The sequence below is a fragment of the Coregonus clupeaformis genome, chromosome 8 (assembly GCF_020615455.1).
Source record: "Coregonus clupeaformis isolate EN_2021a chromosome 8, ASM2061545v1, whole genome shotgun sequence".
NCBI lineage: Eukaryota > Metazoa > Chordata > Actinopteri > Salmoniformes > Salmonidae > Coregonus > Coregonus clupeaformis.
Genome location: NC_059199.1, coordinates 60,562,743 through 60,583,926, shown reverse-complemented (window position 1 = coordinate 60,583,926; position 21,184 = coordinate 60,562,743). Strand labels below are relative to the sequence as shown.

Here is a 21,184-nt window from a genome sequence, read left to right as displayed (position 1 = left end):
TGGTGTTAGTGGTATTAGTGGTGTTAGTAGTGTTAGGGTGTTAGTGGTGTTAGGAAGTTAGAGCGGTTAGTGGTGTTAGTAGTGTTAGGAGTGTTAGTGGTGTTAGTGATGTTAGGAGTGTTGGGGAGTTAGTGGTGTTAGGAGTGTTAGTGGTGTTAGTTGTGTTAGGAGTGTTAGTGGTGTTAGTGATGTTAGGAGTGTTGGGGAGTTAGTGGTGTTAGGAGTGTTAGTGGTGTTAGTTGTGTTAGGAGTGTTAGTGGTGTTAGTGGTGTTAGTGGTGTTAGTGGTGTTAGTGGTGTTAGTAGTGTTAGTGGTGTTAGTTGTGTTAGGAGTGTTAGTGGTGTTAGTGATGTTAGGAGTGTTGGGGAGTTAGTGTGTTAGGAGTGTTAGTTGTGTTAGTGGTGTTAGTGGTGTTAGTGGTGTTAGGAGTGTTAGTGGTGTTAGGAGTGTTAGTGGTGTTAGTGGTGTTAGGAGTGTCAGTGGTGTTAGGAGTGTTAGGAGTGTTAGTGGTGTTAGGAGTGTTAGTAGTGTTAGGAGTGTTAGTGTTGTTAGGAGTGTCAGTGGTGTTAGGAGTGTTAGTGGTGTTAGGAGTGTAAGTGGAGTTAGGAGTGTTAGTGGTGTTAGGAGTGTTAGTGGTGTTAGGATTGTCAGTGGTGTTAGGAGTGTTATGAGTGTTAGTGGTTTTAGTAGTGTTAGGAGTGTTAGTGGGGTTATGAGTGTTAGTGGGGTTAGGAGTGTTAGGAGTGTTATTGGTGTTAGGAGTGTTAGTGGTGTTAGGAGTGTTAATGGTGTTAGGAGTGTTAGTGATGTTAGGAGTGTTAGTGGTGTTAGGAGTGTTAATGGTGTTAGGAGTGTCAGTGTTGTTAGGAGTGTTAGTGGTTTAGGAGTGTTAGAAGTAGTAATGGGGTTAGTGGTGTTAGGAGTGTTAGTGGTGTTAGGAGTGTTAGTGGTATTAGGAGTGTTAGGGGTGTTATTGGTGTTAGGAGTGTTAGTTGTATTAGGATTGTCAGTGGTGTTGGAGTGTTAGTGGAGTTAGGTGTGTTAGTGGTGTTAAGAGTGTTTTGAGTATTAGGGGGGTTAGTGGTGTTAGGAGTGTTATTGGTGTTAGGAGTGTTAGTGGTGTTAGGAGTGTTAATGGTGTTAGGAGTGTTAGTGGTGTTAGGAGTGTTAGTGGTGTTAGGAGTGTTAATGGTGTTAGGAGTGTCAGTGTTGTTAGGAGTGTTAGTGGTGTTAGGAGTGTTAGAAGTAGTAATGGGGTTAGTGGTGTTAGGAGTGTTAGTGGTGTTAGGAGTGTTAGTGGTATTAGGAGTGTTAGGGGTGTTATTGGTGTTAGGAGTGTTAGTTGTGTTAGGATTGTCAGTGGTGTTGGAGTGTTAGTGGAGTTAGGTGTGTTAGTGGTGTTAGGAGTGTTTTGAGTGTTTGTGGTGTTAGGAGTGTCAGTGGTGTTAGGAGTGTTAGTGGTGTTAGGAGTGTTAGGAGTGTTAGTGGTGTTAGGAGTGTTAGTGGTGTTGGAGTGTTAGGAGTGTTAGTGGTGTTAGGAGTGTTAGTGGTGTTAGGAGTGTTTGGAGTTTTAGTGGAGTTAGGAGTGTTAGTAGTTTTAGGATTGTCAGTGGTGTTGGAGTGTTAGTGGAGTTAGGTGTGTTAGTGGTGTTAGGAGTGTTTTGAGTGTTAGTGGTGTTAGTGGGGTAAGTGGTGTTAGGAGTGTTAGTGGTGTTAGTGGTGTTAGGAGTGTTAGTGGTGTTAGTAGTGTTAGGAGTGTTAGTGGTGTTAGTGGTGTTAGGAGTTGTAGAGGTGTTAGGAGTGTTAGTGGTGTTAGGAGTGTCAGTGGTTTTAGGAGTGTTAGTGGTGTTAGGAGTGTTAGTGGTGTTAGGAGTGTTAGTGGTGTTAGTGGTGTTAGGAGTTTTAGGAGTGTTAGTGGTGCTAGGAGTGTTAGGAGTGTTAGTGGTGTTAGGAGTTTTAGGAGTGTTAGTGGTGCTAGGAGTTTTAGGAGTGTTAGTGGTGTTAGGAGTGCTAGTGGTGTTAGGAGGGTCAGTGGTGTTAGGAGTGTTACGAGTGTTACGAGTGTTAGTGGTGTTAGGACTGTTAGTGGGGTTAGGAGTGTTAGTAGTGTTAGGAGTGTTAGGAGTGTTAGTGGTGTTAGGAGTGTCAGTGGTGTTAGGAGTGTTAGGAGTGTTAGTGGTGTTAGTTGTGTTAGGAGTGTTAGTGGTGTTAGTGGTGTTAGGAGTGTTAGTGGTGTTAGTGTTGTTAGGAGTGTTAGTGGTGTTAGGAGTGTTAGTGGGGTAAGGAGTGTTAGGAGTGTTAGGAGTGTCAGTGGTGTTAGGAGTGTTAGTGGTGTTACGAGTGTTACGAGTGTTAGTGATGTTAGTGGTATTAGGAGTGTTGTTGGTGTTAGGAGTGTTAGTTCTGTTAGGATTGTCAGTGGTGTTGGAGTGTTAGTGGAGTTAGGTGTGTTAGTGGTGTTAGGAGTGTTAGAAGTATTAGAGGGGTTAGTGGTGTTAGGAGTGTTAATGGTGTCAGGAGTGTTACGAGTGTTAGTGGTGTTAGTGGTGTTAGGAGTGTTAGTGGTGTTAGGAGTGTTAGTGGTGTTAGGAGTGTCAGTGTTGTTAGGAGTGTTACGAGTGTTAGTGGAGTTAGGTGTGTTAGTGGTGTTCGGAGTGTTAGGAGTGTTAGTGGTATTAGGAGTGTTAGTGTTGTTAGGAGTGTTAGTGGTGTTAGGAGTGTTAGTCGTGTTGGAGTGTTAGTGGTGTTAGGAGTGTTTGGAGTGTTAGTGGTGTTAGGAGTGTTAGTGAAGTTAGGAGTGTTAGTAGTTTTAGGAGTGTTAGTGGTGTTAGGAGTGTTAGTGGAGTTAGGAGTGTTAGTAGTTTTAGGAGTGTTAGTGGAGTTAGGAGTGTTAGTGGTGATAGGAGTGTTAGTGGTGTTAGGAGTGTTAGTGGTGTTAGGAGTGTTAGTGGTGTTAGTGGTGTTAGTGGTGTTAGGAGTGTTAGTGGTGTTAGTGTTGTTAGGAGTGTTAGTGGTGTTAGGAGTGTTAGTCGTGTTAGGGGTGTTAGTGGTGTTAGGAGTGTTTGGAGTGTTAGTGGTGTTAGGAGTGTTAGTGAAGTTAGGAGTTTTAGTAGTTTTAGGAGTGTTAGTGGTGTTAGGAGTGTTAGTGGAGTTAGGAGTGTTAGTGGTGTTAGGAGTGTTAGTGGTGTTAGGAGTGTTAGTGGTGTTAGGAGTGTTAGTGGGGTTAGGTAGGTTAGGAGTGTTAGTGGAATTAGGAGTTGTAGTGGTGTTTGGAGTGTTATTAGTGTTAGGAGTGTCAGTGGTGTTAGGAGTGTTAGTGGTGTTAGGAGTGTTAGTGGTGTTAGGAGTGTTAGTGGTGTTAGGAATGTTAGGAGTGTTAGTGGTGTTAGGAGTGTTAGGAGTGTTAGTGGTGTTAGGCGTGTTAGTGGTGTTAGTAGTGTTAGTGGTGTTAGGAGTGTTAGGAGTATTAGGGGGGTTAGTGGTGTTAGGAGTGTTAGTAGTGTTAGGAGTGTTAGTGGTGTTAGGAGTGTTAGTGGTGTTAGGCGTGTTAGTGGTTTTAGTAGTGTTAGTGGTGTTAGGAGTGTTAGGAGTGTTAGTGGTGTTAGGCGTGTTAGTGGTGTTAGTAGTGTTAGTGGTGTTAGGAGTGTTAGTGGAGTTAGTAGTGTTAGTGGAGTTAGGAGTTTTAGTGGAGTTAGGAGTGTTGGTGGTGTTAGGAGTGTTAGTGGTGTTAGGAGTGTTAGTAGTGTTTGGAGTGTTAGTGGTGTCAGTGGTGTTAGGAGTGTTAGTGGTGTTAGGAGTGTCAGTGGTGTTAGGAGTGTTAGTGGTGTTAGGAGTGTTAGTGGTGTTAGGAGTTTCAGTGGTGTTAGGAATGTTAGTGGTGTTAGGAGTGTTAGTGGTGTTAGGAGTGTTAGTTTTGTTAGGAGTGTTAGTGGTGTTAGGAGTGTCAGTGGTGTTAGGAGTGTTAGTGGTGTTAGGAGTGTAAGTGGAGTTAGGAGTGTTAGTGGTGTTAGGAGTGTTAGTGGTGTTAGGAGTGTTAGGAGTATTAGGGGGGTTAGTGGTGTTAGGAGTGTTAGTAGTGTTAGGAGTGTTAGTGGTGTTAGGAGTGTTAGTGGTGTTAGGATTGTCAGTGGTGTTAGGAGTCTTATGAGTGTTAGTGGTTTTAGTAGTGTTAGGAGTGTTAGTGGGGTTATGAGTGTTAGTGGGGTTAGGAGTGTTAGGAGTGTTATTGGTGTTAGGAGTGTTAGTGGTGTTAGGAGTGTTAATGGTGTTAGGAGTGTTAGTGGTGTTAGGAGTGTTAGTGGTGTTAGGAGTGTTAATGGTGTTAGGAGTGTCAGTGTTGTTAGGAGTGTTAGTGGTTTAGGAGTGTTAGAAGTAGTAATGGGGTTAGTGGTGTTAGGAGTGTTAGTGGTGTTAGGAGTGTTAGTGGTATTAGGAGTGTTAGGGGTGTAATTGGTGTTAGGAGTGTTAGTTGTGTTAGGATTGTCAGTGGTGTTGGAGTGTTAGTGGAGTTAGGTGTGTTAGTGGTGTTAAGAGTGTTTTGAGTATTAGGGGGGTTAGTGGTGTTAGGAGTGTTAGTGGAGTTAGGCGTGTTAGTGGTGTTAGGCGTGTTACTGGTGTTTGGAGTGATAGTGGTGTTAGTTGTGTTAGTGGTGTTAGGAGTGTTAGTGGTGTTAGGCGTGTTAGTGGTGTTAGTAGTGTTAGTGGTGTTAGGAGTGTTAGTGGAGTTAGTAGTGTTAGTGGAGTTAGGAGTTTTAGTGGAGTTAGGAGTGTTGGTGGTGTTAGGAGTGTTAGTGGTGTTAGGAGTGTTAGTAGTGTTAGGAGTGTTAGTGGTGTCAGTGGTGTTAGGAGTGTTAGTGGTGTTAGGAGTGTCAGTGGTGTTAGGAGTGTTAGTGGTGTTAGGAGTGTTAGTGGTGTTAGGAGTTTCAGTGGTGTTAGGAATGTTAGTGGTGTTAGGAGTGTTAGTGGTGTTAGGAGTGTTAGTGGTGTTAGGAGTGTTAGTGGTGTTAGGAGTGTCAGTGGTGTTAGGAGTGTTAGTGGTGTTAGGAGTGTAAGTGGAGTTAGGAGTGTTAGTGGTGTTAGGAGTGTTAGTGGTGTTAGGAGTGTTAGTGGTGTTAGGAGTGTTAGTAGTGTTAGGAGTGTTAGTGGTGTTAGGAGTGTTAGGAGTGTTAGTGGTGTTAGGCGTGTTAGTGGTGTTAGTAGTGTTAGTGGTGTTAGGAGTGTTAGGAGTATTAGGGGGGTTAGTGGTGTTAGGAGTGTTAGTAGTGTTAGGAGTGTTAGTGGTGTTAGGAGTGTTAGTGGTGTTAGGCGTGTTAGTGGTTTTAGTAGTGTTAGTGGTGTTAGGAGTGTTAGGAGTGTTAGTGGTGTTAGGCGTGTTAGTGGTGTTAGTAGTGTTAGTGGTGTTAGGAGTGTTAGTGGAGTTAGTAGTGTTAGTGGAGTTAGGAGTTTTAGTGGAGTTAGGAGTGTTGGTGGTGTTAGGAGTGTTAGTGGTGTTAGGAGTGTTAGTAGTGTTAGGAGTGTTAGTGGTGTCAGTGGTGTTAGGAGTGTTAGTGGTGTTAGGAGTGTCAGTGGTGTTAGGAGTGTTAGTGGTGTTAGGAGTGTTAGTGGTGTTAGGAGTTTCAGTGGTGTTAGGAGTGTTAGTGGTGTTAGGAGTGTTAGTGGTGTTAGGAGTGTTAGTGGTGTTAGGAGTGTTAGTGGTGTTAGGAGTGTCAGTGGTGTTAGGAGTGTTAGTGGTGTTAGGAGTGTAAGTGGAGTTAGGAGTGTTAGTGGTGTTAGGAGTGTTAGTGGTGTTAGGAGTGTTAGGAGTATTAGGGGGTTAGTGGTGTTAGGAGTGTTAGTAGTGTTAGGAGTGTTAGTGGTGTTAGGAGTGTTAGTGGTGTTAGGATTGTCAGTGGTGTTAGGAGTCTTATGAGTGTTAGTGGTTTTAGTAGTGTTAGGAGTGTTAGTGGGGTTATGAGTGTTAGTGGGGTTAGGAGTGTTAGGAGTGTTATTGGTGTTAGGAGTGTTAGTGGTGTTAGGAGTGTTAATGGTGTTAGGAGTGTTAGTGGTGTTAGGAGTGTTAGTGGTGTTAGGAGTGTTAATGGTGTTAGGAGTGTCAGTGTTGTTAGGAGTGTTAGTGGTTTAGGAGTGTTAGAAGTAGTAATGGGGTTAGTGGTGTTAGGAGTGTTAGTGGTGTTAGGAGTGTTAGTGGTATTAGGAGTGTTAGGGGTGTAATTGGTGTTAGGAGTGTTAGTTGTGTTAGGATTGTCAGTGGTGTTGGAGTGTTAGTGGAGTTAGGTGTGTTAGTGGTGTTAAGAGTGTTTTGAGTATTAGGGGGGTTAGTGGTGTTAGGAGTGTTAGTGGAGTTAGGCGTGTTAGTGGTGTTAGGCGTGTTACTGGTGTTTGGAGTGATAGTGGTGTTAGTTGTGTTAGTGGTGTTAGGAGTGTTAGTGGTGTTAGGCGTGTTAGTGGTGTTAGTAGTGTTAGTGGTGTTAGGAGTGTTAGTGGAGTTAGTAGTGTTAGTGGGTTAGGAGTTTTAGTGGAGTTAGGAGTGTTTGGTGGTGTTAGGAGTGTTAGTGGTGTTAGGAGTGTTAGTAGTGTTAGGAGTGTTAGTGGTGTCAGTGGTGTTAGGAGTGTTAGTGGTGTTAGGAGTGTCAGTGGTGTTAGGAGTGTTAGTGGTGTTAGGAGTGTTAGTGGTGTTAGGAGTTTCAGTGGTGTTAGGAATGTTAGTGGTGTTAGGAGTGTTAGTGGTGTTAGGAGTGTTAGTGGTGTTAGGAGTGTTAGTGGTGTTAGGAGTGTCAGTGGTGTTAGGAGTGTTAGTGGTGTTAGGAGTGTAAGTGGAGTTAGGAGTGTTAGTGGTGTTAGGAGTGTTAGTGGTGTTAGGAGTGTTAGGAGTATTAGAGGGGTTAGTGGTGTTAGGAGTGTTAGTAGTGTTAGGAGTGTTAGTGGTGTTAGGAGTGTTAGTGGTGTTAGGATTGTCAGTGGTGTTAGGAGTGATATGAGTGTTAGTGGTTTTAGTAGTGTTAGGAGTGTTAGTGGGGTTATGAGTGTTAGTGGGGTTAGGAGTGTTAGGAGTGTTATTTGTGTTAGGAGTGTTATTGGTGTTAGGCGTGTTAATGGTGTTAGGAGTGTTAGTGGTGTTAGGAGTGTTAGTGGTGTTAGGAGTGTTAATGGTGTTAGGAGTGTCAGTGTTGTTAGGAGTGTTAGTGGTTTAGGAGTGTTAGAAGTAGTAATGGGGTTAGTGGTGTTAGGAGTGTTAGTGGTGTTAGGAGTGTTAGTGGTATTAGGAGTGTTAGGGGTGTTATTGGTGTTAGGAGTGTTAGTTGTGTTAGGATTGTCAGTGGTGTTGGAGTGTTAGTGGAGTTAGGTGTGTTAGTGGTGTTAAGAGTGTTTTGAGTATTAGGGGGGTTAGTGGTGTTAGGAGTGTTATTGGTGTTAGGAGTGTTAGTGGTGTTAGGAGTGTTAATGGTGTTAGGAGTGTTAGTGGTGTTAGTGGTGTTAGTGGTGTTAGGAGTGTTAGTGGTGTTAGTGTTGTTAGGAGTGTTAGTGGTGTTAGGAGTGTTAGTCGTGTTAGGGGTGTTAGTGGTGTTAGGAGTGTTTGGAGTGTTAGTGGTGTTAGGAGTGTTAGTGAAGTTAGGAGTGTTAGTAGTTTTAGGAGTGTTAGTGGTGTTAGGAGTGTTAGTGGAGTTAGGAGTGTTAGTGGTGATAGGAGTGTTAGTGGTGTTAGGAGTGTTAGTGGTGTTAGTGGTGTTAGTGGTGTTAGGAGTGTTAGTGGTGTTAGTGGTGTTAGGAGTGTTAGTGGTGTTAGGAGTGTTAGTGGTGTTAGGAGTGTTAGTGGGGTTAGGTAGGTTAGGAGTGTTAGTGGAATTAGGAGTTGTAGTGGTGTTTGGAGTGTTATTAGTGTTAGGAGTGTCAGTGGTGTTAGGAGTGTTAGTGGTGTTAGGAGTGTTAGTGGTGTTAGGAGTGTTAGTGGTGTTAGGAATGTTAGGAGTGTTAGTGGTGTTAGGAGTGTTAGGAGTGTTAGTGGTGTTAGGCGTGTTAGTGGAGTTAGGAGTGTTACTGGTGTTAGGAGTGTTAGGAGTATTAGGGGGTTAGTGGTGTTAGGAGTGTTAGTAGTGTTAGGAGTGTTAGTGGTGTTAGGAGTGTTAGTGGTGTTAGGAGTGTTAGGAGTGTTAGTGGTGTTAGGAGTGTTAGGAGTGTTAGTGGTGTTAGGCGTGTTAGTGGAGTTAGGAGTGTTACTGGTGTTAGGAGTGCTAGTGGTGTTTGGAGTGATAGTGGAGTTAGGAGTCTTAGTGGTGTTAGTGGTGTTAGTGGTGTTAGGAGTGTTAGTGGTGTTAGGAGTGTTAGTAGTGTTAGGAGTGTTAGTGGTGTCAGTGGTGTTAGGAGTGTTAGTGGTGTTAGGAGTGTCAGTGGTGTTAGGAGTGTTAGTGGTGTTAGGAGTGTTAGTGGTGTTAGGAGTTTCAGTGGTGTTAGGAGTGTTAGTGGTGTTAGGAGTGTTAGTGGTGTTAGGAGTGTTAGTGGTGTTAGGAGTGTTAGTGGTGTTAGGAGTGTCAGTGGTGTTAGGAGTGTTAGTGGTGTTAGGAGTGTTAGTGGTGTTAGGAGTGTTAGTGGTGTTAGGAGTGTTAGTGGTGTTAGGAGTGTTAGTGGTGTTAGGAGTGTTAGTGGTGTTAGGAGTGTTAGTAGTGTTAGGAGTGTTAGTGGTGTTAGGAGTGTTAGTGGTGTTAGGAGTGTCAGTGGTGTTAGGAGTGTTAGTGGTGTTAGTGGTGTTAGTGGTGTTAGGAGTGTTAGTGGTGTTAGGAGTGTTAGTGGGGTTAGGAGTGTTAGGAGTGTTAGTGGTGTTAGGAGTGTTAGTGGTGTTAGGAGTGTTAGTCGTGTTAGGAGTGTTAGTGGTGTTAGGAGTGTTAGTGGTGTTAGGAGTGTTAGTGGTGTTAGGAGTGTCAGTGGTGTTAGGAGTGTTAGTGGTTTAGGAGTGTTAGAAGTAGTAATGGGGTTAGTGGTGTTAGGAGTGTTAGTGGTGTTAGGAGTGTTAGTGGTATTAGGAGTGTTAGGGAGTGTAAGTGGTGTTAGGAGTGTTAGTTGTGTTAGGATTGTCAGTGGTGTTGGAGTGTTAGTGGAGTTAGGAGTGTTAGTGGTGTTAAGAGTGTTTTGAGTGTTAGGGGGGTTAGTGGTGTTAGGAGTGTTAGTGGTGTTAGGCGTGTTAGTGGTGTTAGGGCGTGTTAGCTGGTGTTAGGAGTGTTAGTGGTGTTAGTCGTGTTAGTGGAGTTAGGAGTGTTAGTGGTGTTAGGAGTGTTAGTGGTGTTAGGAGTGTTAGTGGAGTTAGGAGTGTTAGTGGTGTTAGTGGTGTTAGTGGAGTTAGGAGTTTTAGTGGAGTTAGGAGTGTTGGTGGTGTTAGGAGTGTTAGTGGTGTTAGGAGTGTTAGTAGTGTTAGGAGTGTTAGTGGTGTCAGTGGTGTTAGGAGTGTTAGTGGTGTTAGGAGTGTCAGTGGTGTTAGGAGTGTTAGTGGTGTTAGGAGTGTTAGTGGTGTTAGGAGTGTCAGTGGTGTTAGGAATGTTAGTGGTGTTAGGAGTGTTAGTGGTGTTAGGAGTGTTAGTAGTGTTAGGAGTGTTAGTGGTGTTAGGAGTGTCAGTGGTGTTAGGAGTGTTAGTGGTGTTAGGAGTGTACGTGGTTAGGGTGTTAGTGGTGTTAGGAGTGTTAGTGGTGTTAGGAGTGTTAGTGAGTATTGGGGGTTAGTGGTGTTAGGAGTGTTAGTAGTGTTAGGAGTGTTAGTGGTGTTAGGAGTGTTAGTGGTGTTAGGATTGTCAGTGGTGTTAGGAGTGATATGAGTGTTAGTGGTTTTAGTAGTGTTAGTGAGTGTTAGTGGTGTTATGAGTGTTAGTGGTGTTAGGAGTGTTAGGAGTGTTATTTGTGTTAGAGTGTTATTGGTGTTAGGCGTATTAGTGGTGTTAGGAGTGTTAGTGGTGTTAGGAGTGTTAGTGGTGTTAGGAGTGTTAGTGGTGTTAGGAGTGTCAGTGTTGTTAGGAGTGTTAGTGGTTTAGGAGTGTTAGAAGTAGTAATGGGGTTAGTGGTGTTAGGAGTGTTAGTGGTGTTAGGAGTGTTAGTGGTGTTAGGAGTGTTAGGGGTGTTAGTGGTGTTAGGAGTGTTAGTGGTGTTAGGAGTGTTAGGAGTGTTAGTGGTGTTAGTGGTGTTAGTGGTGTTAGGAGTGTTAGTGGTGTTAGGAGTGTTAGTGGTGTTAGGAGTGTTAGTGGTGTTAGGAGTGTTAGTGGTGTTAGTGGTGTTAGGAGTGTTAGTGGTGTTAGGAGTGTTAGTGGTGTTAGGAGTGTTAGTGGTGTTAGGAGTGTTAGTGGTGTTAGGAGTGTTAGGAGTATTAGTGGGGTTAGTGGTGTTAGGAGTGTTAGTGGTGTTAGGAGTGTTAGTGGTGTTAGGAGTGTTAGGAGTGTTAGTGGTGTTAGGAGTGTTAGGAGTGTTAGGTGTTGGAGTGGAGTTAGGGGTGTTAGTGGTGTTAGGGTGTTTAGTGTTAGGAGTGTTAGTGGTGTTAGGAGTGTTAGTGGTGTTAGGAGTGTTAGAAGTATTAGGGGTGTTAGGAGTGTTAGTGGTGTTAGGAGTGTTAGGAGTGTTAGAAGTATTAGGGGGGTTAGTGGTGTTAGGAGTGTTAGTTGTGTTAGGATTGTCAGTGGTGTTGGAGTGTTAGTGGTGTTAGGAGTGTTAGTGGTGTTAGGAGTGTTAGTGGTGTTAGGAGTGTTAGGATTGTTAGAAGTATTAGGGGGGTTAGTGGTGTTAGGAGTGTTAGTGGTGTTAGGAGTGTTAGTGGTGTTAGGAGTTGTAGTGGTGTTAGGAGTGTTAGTGGTGTTAGGGGTGTTAGTGGTGTTAGGAGTGTTAGTTTGACCAGGGCCCTACTATCCTCCCTATGTTCCATCCCCCTCAGCCAGAGCATATGGTCTACACCCAGAGGGGGTGATGCAACGTATGGATTTAACATATGGACATAATGGATTCTTTGTCTGTCCATTGGTGCTATTAGCCGAATGCTGTGTGTGACTTTATTGACGTGACTAAGGCCAGCAGCCACAGTCAGAAACATAAGGATACAGAGTAATGCAAACAGTGGGCCATGTTGGCTCAAAAAGGTCCAAGGCAATCAACATGGAATATAATTGTGAGCCAAAATGGTGCCCATTGGAGTTTAGATTCTCAAAGTATACACACGCAAAAACACACGCAAGCAAGCACGCACACACACACACAAATACACAAACACACACACAAACATGCAAACGCACTGGTGTGTTGTTGCTGTATTCTGCCTCCCCCTCCACACGTGTAAATGTGAATCCCCTCCCGCCACACCGGATGTTCATCAACCGTTACCATGGTCACCATGGAACATTCGATGGGGTTCCCAGGGCGACAGCTTGGGAATCTCGCATGGAACGTCATTTGGTAGAGATGGGGGGATGGGGGGTGAGAGATGAAAGAGGGAGACAGATAGGAGAAGGGGTGGCAGAGGAGAGGTGGAGGAAGATGAGAGGAGAGAGGGGAGAGAGGAGAGGGGGAGAGGAGAGAGAGGGAGGCAGAGGAGAGGAGAGAGAGGGAGAGAGGAGAGGAGAGGAGAAGGGGAGAAAGAGGAAGAGGAGATGAGAGAGAGGGAGAGAGGAGAGGAGAGGAGAAGGGGAGAAAGAGGAAGAGGAGATGAGAGAGAGGGAGAGAGGAGAGGAGAGGAGAAGGGGAGGAAGAGGAGAGGAGAGAGAGGGAGAGAGAGAGGAGACGGGGAGAAAGAGGAGAGGAGAGACAGATGGGAAGTGAGAGGATAGATGGGATGAAAGAAGAGAGGAATCGTGAAAATAACGAACATAGTGTACGTAAGAGGCACAGAAGGAGGGGAAAAAGACTGATAAATAGGAGATATGGGGTAGAAAAGAAAAAGTGGAAAGAGATTCGATTATAGTAAAAGGGGGAATACAATATATAGAGAATATACTAAGACATGAAAACATATAGGGATATAAGAAGAAAAAAAGGTATAGACCAGAGGTATAGACCATATAGACCAGAGGTATAGACCATATAGACCAGAGGTATATACCATATAGACCAGAGGTATATACCATATAGACCAGAGGTATAGACCATATAGACCAGAGGTATATACCATATAGACCATATAGACCAGAGGTATATACCATATAGACCAGAGGTATATACCATATAGACCAGAGGTATAGACCATATAGACCAGAGGTATAGACCATATAGACCAGATGTAAAGACCATATAGACCAGAGGAATATACCATATAGACCAGAGGTATAGACCATATAGACCAGAGGTATATACCATATAGACCAGAGGTATAGACCATATAGACCATATAGACCATATAGACCAGAGGTATATACCATATAGACCAGAGGTATATACCATATAGACCAGAGGTATATACCATATAGACCAGAGGTATAGACCATATAGACCATATAGACCATATAGACCAGAGGTATATACCATATAGACCAGAGGTATATACCATATAGACCAGAGGTATAGACCATATAGACCATATAGACCATATAGACCAGAGGTATAGACCATATAGACCAGAGGTATAGACCATATAGACCATATAGTCCATATAGACCATATAGACCAGAGGTATATACTATATAGACCAGAGGTATAGACCATATAGACCAGAGGTATAGACCATATAGACCAGAGGTATAGACCATATAGACCAGAGGTATATACCATATAGACCAGAGGTATAGACCATATTGACCAGAGGTATAGACCATATAGACCAGAGGTATAGACCATATAGACCAGAGGTATAGACCATATAGACCAGAGGTATAGACCATATAGACCAGAGGTATAGGCCATATAGACCATATAGACCAGAGGTATATACCATATAGACCAGAGGTATATACCATATAGACCAGAGGTATATACCATATAGACCAGAGGTATAGACCATATAGACCAGAGGTATAGACTATATAGACCATATAGACCATATAGACCAGAAGTATAGACCATATAGACCATATAGACCAGAGGTATATACCATATAGACCAGAGGTATAGACCATATAGACCAGAGGTATAGACCATATAGACCAGAGGTATAGACCATATAGACCAGAGGTATAGACCATATAGACCAGAGGTATATACCATATAGACCAGAGGTATAGACCATATAGACCAGAGGTATAGACCATATAGACCAGAGGTATAGACCATATAGACCAGAGGTATATACCATATAGACCAGAGGTATATACCATATAGACCAGAGGTATAGACCATATAGACCAGAGGTATAGACCATATAGACCATATAGACCATATAGACCAGAGGTATAGACCATATAGACCAGAGGTATAGACCATATAGACCAGAGGTATATACCATATAGACCAGAGGTATAGACCATATAGACCAGAGGTATAGACCATATAGACCAGAGGTATATACCATATAGACCAGAGGTATATACCATATAGACCAGAGGTATAGACCATATAGACCAGAGGTATAGACCATATAGACCATATAGACCATATAGACCAGAGGTATAGACCATATAGACCAGAGGTATATACCATATAGACCAGAGGTATATACCATATAGAACAGAGGTATAGACCATATAGACCAGAGGTATATACCATATAGACCAGAGGTATAGACCATATAGACCAGAGGTATAGACCATATAGACCAGAGGTATATACCATATAGACAAGAGGTATAGACCATATAGACCAGAGGTATATACCATATAGACCAGAGGTATAGACCATATAGACCAGAGGTATATACCATATAGACCAGAGGTATAGACCATATAGACCAGAGGTATAGACCATATAGACCAGAGGTATATACCATATAGACCAGAGGTATAGACCATATAGACCAGAGGTATAGACCATATATACCAGAGGTATAGACCATATAGACCAGAGGTATAGACCATATAGACCATATAGACCATATAGACCAGAGGTATAGACCATATAGACCATATAGACCATATAGACCATATAGACCAGAGGTATAGACCATATAGACCAGAGGTATAGACCATATAGACCAGATGTATAGACCATATAGACCAGAGGTATAGACCATATAGACCAGAGGTATAGACCATATAGACCATATAGACCAGAGGTATAGACCATACAGACCAGAGGTATAGACCACATAGACCATATAGACCATATAGACCAGAGGTATATTTCATATAGACCAGAGGTATAGACCATATAGACCAGAGGTATATACCATATAGACCAGAGGTATAGACCATATAGACCAGAGGTATAGACCATATAGACCAGAGGTATAGACCATATAGACCAGAGGTATAGACCATATAGACCAGAGGTATAGACCATATAGACCAGAGGTATAGACCATATAGACCAGAGGTATATACCATATAGACCAGAGGTATATACCATATAGACCAGAGGTATATACCATATAGACCAGAGGTATATACCTTATAGACCAGAGGTATAGACCATATAGACCAGAGGTATAGACCATATAGACCAGAGGTATAGACCATATAGACCAGAGGTATATACCATATAGACCAGAGGTATATACCATATAGACCAGAGGTATATACCATATAGACCATATAGACCATATAGACCATATAGACCAGAGGTATATACCATATAGACCAGAGGTATAGACCATATAGACCAGAGGTATAGACCATATAGACCAGAGGTATAGACCATATAGACCAGAGGTATAGACCATATAGACCAGAGGTATATATCATATAGACCAGAGGTATAGACCATGTAGACCAGAGGTATAGACCATATAGACCAGAGGTATATACCATATAGACCAGAGGTATAGACCATATAGACCAGAGGTATAGACCATATAGACCAGAGGTATAGACCATATAGACCAGAGGTATATACCATATAGACCAGAGGTATAGACCATATAGACCAGAGGTATAGACCATATAGACCAGAGGTATAGACCATATAGACCAGAGGTATAGACCATATAGACCATATAGACCAGAGGTATATACCATATAGACCAGAGGTATAGACCATATAGACCATATAGACCAGAGGTATAGACCATATAGACCAGAGGTATAGACCATATAGACCAGAGGTATATACCATATAGACCAGAGGTATATACCATATAGACCAGAGGTATAGACCATATGGACCAGAGGTATATACCATATAGACCAGAGGTATATACCTTATAGACCAGAGGTATAGACCATATAGACCAGAGGTATAGACCATATAGACCAGAGGTATAGACCATATAGACCAGAGGTATATACCATATAGACCAGAGGTATATACCATATAGACCAGAGGTATATACCATATAGACCATATAGACCATATAGACCATATAGACCAGAGGTATATACCATATAGACCAGAGGTATAGACCATATAGACCAGAGGTATAGACCATATAGACCAGAGGTATAGACCATATAGACCAGAGGTATAGACCATATAGACCAGAGGTATATATCATATAGACCAGAGGTATAGACCATGTAGACCAGAGGTATAGACCATATAGACCAGAGGTATATACCATATAGACCAGAGGTATAGACCATATAGACCAGAGGTATAGACCATATAGACCAGAGGTATAGACCATATAGACCAGAGGTATATACCATATAGACCAGAGGTATAGACCATATAGACCAGAGGTATAGACCATATAGACCAGAGGTATAGACCATATAGACCAGAGGTATAGACCATATAGACCATATAGACCAGAGGTATATACCATATAGACCAGAGGTATAGACCATATAGACCATATAGACCAGAGGTATAGACCATATAGACCAGAGGTATAGACCATATAGACCAGAGGTATATACCATATAGACCAGAGGTATATACCATATAGACCAGAGGTATAGACCATATGGACCAGAGGTATATACCATATAGACCAGAGGTATATACCTTATAGACCAGAGGTATAGACCATATAGACCAGAGGTATAGACCATATAGACCAGAGGTATATACCATATAGACCAGAGGTATATACCATATAGACCAGAGGTATATACCATATAGACCAGAGGTATATACCATATAGACCATATAGACCATATAGACCATATAGACCAGAGGTATATACCATATAGACCAGAGGTATAGACCATATAGACCAGAGGTATAGACCATATAGACCAGAGGTATAGACCATATAGACCAGAGGTATAGACCATATAGACCAGAGGTATATATCATATAGACCAGAGGTATAGACCATGTAGACCAGAGGTATAGACCATATAGACCAGAGGTATGTACCATATAGACCAGAGGTATAGACCATATAGACCAGAGGTATAGACCATATAGACCAGAGGTATAGACCATATAGACCAGAGGTATATACCATATAGACCAGAGGTATAGACCATATAGACCAGAGGTATAGACCATATAGACCAGAGGTATAGACCATATAGACCAGAGGTATAGACCATATAGACCATATAGACCAGAGGTATATACCATATAGACCAGAGGTATAGACCATATAGACCATATAGACCAGAGGTATAGACCATATAGACCAGAGGTATAGACCATATAGACCATATAGACCAGAGGTTTATACCATATAGACCAGAGGTATAGACCATATAGACCAGAGGTACATACCATATAGACCAGAGGTATATACCATATAGACCAGAGGTATATACCATATAGACCAGAGGTATAGACCATATTGACCAGAGGTATATAACATATAGACCAGAGGTATAGACCATATTGACCAGAGGTATATACCATATAGACCAGAGGTATATACCATATAGACCAGAGGTATATACCATATAGACCATATAGACCATATAGACCATATAGACCAGAGGTATATACCATATAGACCAGAGGTATAGACCATATAGACCAGAGGTATAGACCATATAGACCAGAGGTATATACCATATAGACCAGAGGTATAGACCATATAGACCAGAAGTATAGACCATATAGACCAGAGGTATAGACCATATAGACCAGAGGTATAGACCATATAGACCAGAGGTATAGACCATATAGACCAGAGGTATAGACCATATAGACTATATAGACCAGAGGTATATACCATATAGACCAAAGGTATAGACCATGTAGACCAGAGGTATAGACCATATAGACCAGAGGTATATACCATATAGACCAGAGGTATAGACCATATAGACCAGAGGTATAGACCATATAGACCAGAGGTATATACCATATAGACCAGAGGTATAGACCATATAGAACAGAGGTATAGACCATATAGACCAGAGGTATAGACCATATAGACCAGAGGTATAGACCATATAGACCATATAGACCAGAGGTATATACCATATAGACCAGAGGTATAGACCATATAGACCAGAGGTATAGACCATATAGACCAGAGGTATAGACCATATAGACCATATAGACCAGAGGTATAGACCATATAGACCAGAGGTATAGACCATATAGACCAGAGGTATAGACCATATAGCCCAGAGGTATATACCATATAGACCAGAGGTATATACCATATAGACCAGAGGTATAGACCATATAGACCAGAGGTATAGACCATATAGACCAGAGGTATAGACCATATAGACCAGAGGTATAGACCATATAGACCAGAGGTATAGACCATATAGACCATATAGACCAGAGGTATAGACCATATAGACCAGAGGTATAGACCATATAGACCAGAGGTATAGACCATATAGACCAGAGGTATAGACCATATAGACCAGAGGTATAGACCATATATACCATATAGACCAGAGGTATAGACCATATAGTCAAGATGTATATACCATATACAGTTGAAGTCAGAAGTTTACATACACATAGGTTGGAGTCATTAAAACTTGTTTTTCAACCACTCCACAAATTTCCTGTTAACAAACTACAGTTTTGGCAAGTTGGTTAGGGACATCTACTTTGTGCCTGACACAGGTAATTTTTCCAACCATTTTTTACAGACAGATTATTTAACTTATAATTCATTGTATCACAATTCCAGTGGTTCAGAAGTTTACATACACTAAGTTGACTGTGCCTTTAAACAGCTAGGAAAATTCGAGAAAATGATGTCATGGCCTTAGAATCTTCTGATAGGCTAATTGACATCATTTTAGTCAATTGGAGGTGTACCTGTGGATGTATTTCAAGGCCTACCTTCAAAATCAGTGCCTCTTTGTTTGGCATCATGGGAAAATAAAAATAAATCAGCCAAGACCTCAGAAAAAAACAATGGTAGACCTCCACAAGTCTGGTTCATCCTTGGAAGCAATTTCCAAACGTCTGAAGGTACAAACAATAGGTTCATCTGTACAAACAATAGTACGCAAGTATAAACACCATGGGACCACACAGCCGTCATACTGCACAGGAAGGAGACGTGTTCTGTCTCCTAGAGATGAACGTACTTTGGTGCGAAAAGTGCAAATCAATCCCAGAACAACAGCAAAGGACCTTATGAAGATCTTGGAGGAAACAGGTACAAAAGTATCTATATCCACAGTAAAACAAGTCCTATCTAGTCCTGTGTAGCTCAGTTGGTAGAGCATGGCGCTTCCAACGCCAGGGTTGTGGGTTCGATTCCCACGGGGGACCAGTATGGAGAAGAAAAAAAAAAATATATATGCACTCACTAACTGTAAGTCGCTCTGGATAAGAGTGTCTGCTAAATGACTCAAATGTAAATATCGACATAACCTGAAAGGCCGCTCAGCAAGGAAGAAGCCACTGCTCCAAAACCGCCATAAAAAAGCCAGACTACGGTTTGCAACTGCACATGGGGACAAAGATCGTACTTTTTGGAGAAATGTCCTCTGGTCTGATGAAACAAAAATAGAACTGTTTGGCCATAATGACCATCGTTATGTTTGGAGGAAAAAGGAGGTACTTGCAAGCCGAAGAACACCATCCCAACCGTGAAGCACAGGGGTTGCAGCACCATGCTGTGGGGGTGCTTTGCTGCAGGAGGGACTGGTGCACTTCATGAGGAAGGAAAATTATGTGGATATATTGAAGCAACATCTCAAGACATCAATCAGGAAGTTAAAGCTTGGTCGCAAATGGGTCTTCCAAATGGACAATGACCCCAAGCATACTTCCAAAGTTGTGGCAAAATGGCTTATGGACAACTAAGTCAAGGTATTGGAGTGGCCATCACAAAGCCCTGACCTCAATCCTATAGAAAATGTGTGGGCAGAACTGAAAAAGCGTGTTAGAGCAAGGAGGCCTACAAACCTGACTCAGTTACACCAGCTCTGTTAGGAGGAATGGGCCCAAATTCACCCAACTTATTGTGGGAAGCTTGTGGAAGGCTACCCGACACTTTTTACCCAAGTCAAACAATTTAAAGGCAATGCTACCAAATACTAATTGAGTGTATGTAAACTTCTGACCCACAGGGAATGTGATGAAATAAATAAAAGCTGAAATAAATCATTCTCTCTACTATTATTCTGACATTTCACATTCTTAAAATAAAGTGGTGATCCTAACTGACCTAAGACATGGAATTTTTACTAGGATTAAATGTCAGGAATTGTGAAAAACTGAGTTTAAATGTATTTGGCTAAGGTGTATGTAAACTTCCGACTTCAACTGTAGACCATATATTGAACAGATGTATATACCATATAGGCTTGAAGTATACAGTGAGGGAAAAAAGTATTTGATCCCCTGCTGATTTTGTACGTTTGCCCACTGACAAAAACATGATCAGTCTATAATTTTAATGGTAGGTTTATTTGAACAGTGAGAGACAGAACATCAGCAAAAATATCCAGAAAAACTAATGTAAAAAATGTTATAAATTGATTTGCATTTTAATTAGGGAAATAAGTATTTGACCCCTCTGCAAAACATGACTTAGTACTTGCTGGCAAAACCCTTGTTGGCAATCACAGAGGTCAGACATTTCTTGTAGTTGGCCACCAGGTTTGCACACATCTCAGGAGGGATTTTGTCCCACTCCTCTTTGCAGATCTTCTCCAAGTCATTAAGGTTTCGAGGCTGACGTTTGGCAACTCAAACCTTCAGCTCCCTCCACAGATTTTCTATGGGATTAAGGTCTGGAGACTGGATAGGCCACTCCAGGACCTTAATGTGCTTCTTCTTGAGCCACTCCTTTGTTGCCTTGGCTGTGTGTTTTGGGTCATTGTCATGCTGGAATACCCATCCACAACCCATTTTCAATGCCCTGGCTGAGGGAAGGAGGTTCTCACCCAAGATTTGACGGTACATGGCCCCGTCCATCGTCCCTTTGATGCGGTGAAGTTGTCCTGTCCCCTTAGCAGAAAAACACCCCCAAAGCATAATGTTTCCACCTCCATGTTTGACGGTGGGGATGGTGTTGTTGGGGTCATAAGCAGCATTCCTCCTCCTCCAAACACGGCGAGTTGAGTTGATGCCAAAGAGCTCGATTTTGGTCTCATCTGACCACAACACGTTCACCCAGTTCTCCTCTGAATCATTCAGATGTTCATTGGCAAACTTCAGACGGGCATGTATATGTGCTTTCTTGAGCAGGGGGACCTTGCGGGCACTGCAGGATTTCAGTCCTTCACGGCGTAGTGTGTTACCAATTGTTTTCTTGGTGACTATGGTCCCAGCTGCCTTACATTTACATTTACATTTTAGTCATTTAGCAGATGCTCTTATCCAGAGCGACTTACAGTTAGTGAGTGCATACATTATATTTTTTCATACTGGCCCCCCGTGGGAATCGAAACCCACAACCCTGGCGTTGCAAACGCCGTGCTCTACCAACATCCCTGCCGGCCATTCCCTCCCCTACCCTGGACGACGCTGGGCCAATTGTGCGCCGCCCCATGGGTCTCCCGGTCGCGGCCGGCTACGACAGAGCCTTGAGATCATTGACAAGATCCTCCCGTGTAGTTCTGGGCTGATTCCTCACCGTTCTCATGATCATTGAAACTCCACGAGGTGAGATCTTGCATGGAGCCACAGGCTGAGGGAGATTGACAGTTATTTTGTGTTTCTTCCATGTTGCGAATATTCGCACCAACTGTTGTCACCTTCTCAACAAGCTGCTTGGCGATGGTCTTGTAGCCCATTCCAGCCTTATGTAGGTCTACAATCTTGTCCCTGA

At 42.5% G+C, this 21,184-nt stretch overlaps 1 protein-coding gene and 1 non-coding gene across 2 annotated transcripts in view; one reads left to right on the top strand and one right to left on the bottom strand.

The window, feature by feature from the left end:
* The window catches only part of LOC123491486 (DNA-directed RNA polymerase II subunit RPB1-like), a 163,982-nt gene that overhangs the window by 74,889 nt on the left and 67,909 nt on the right, over positions 1-21,184 (bottom strand). The gene's annotated exons all lie outside the window — the stretch shown is intronic.
* trnag-ucc lies at positions 18,602-18,675 on the top strand. Its single transcript has one exon. It is a non-coding gene; the product is annotated as a tRNA-Gly (tRNA).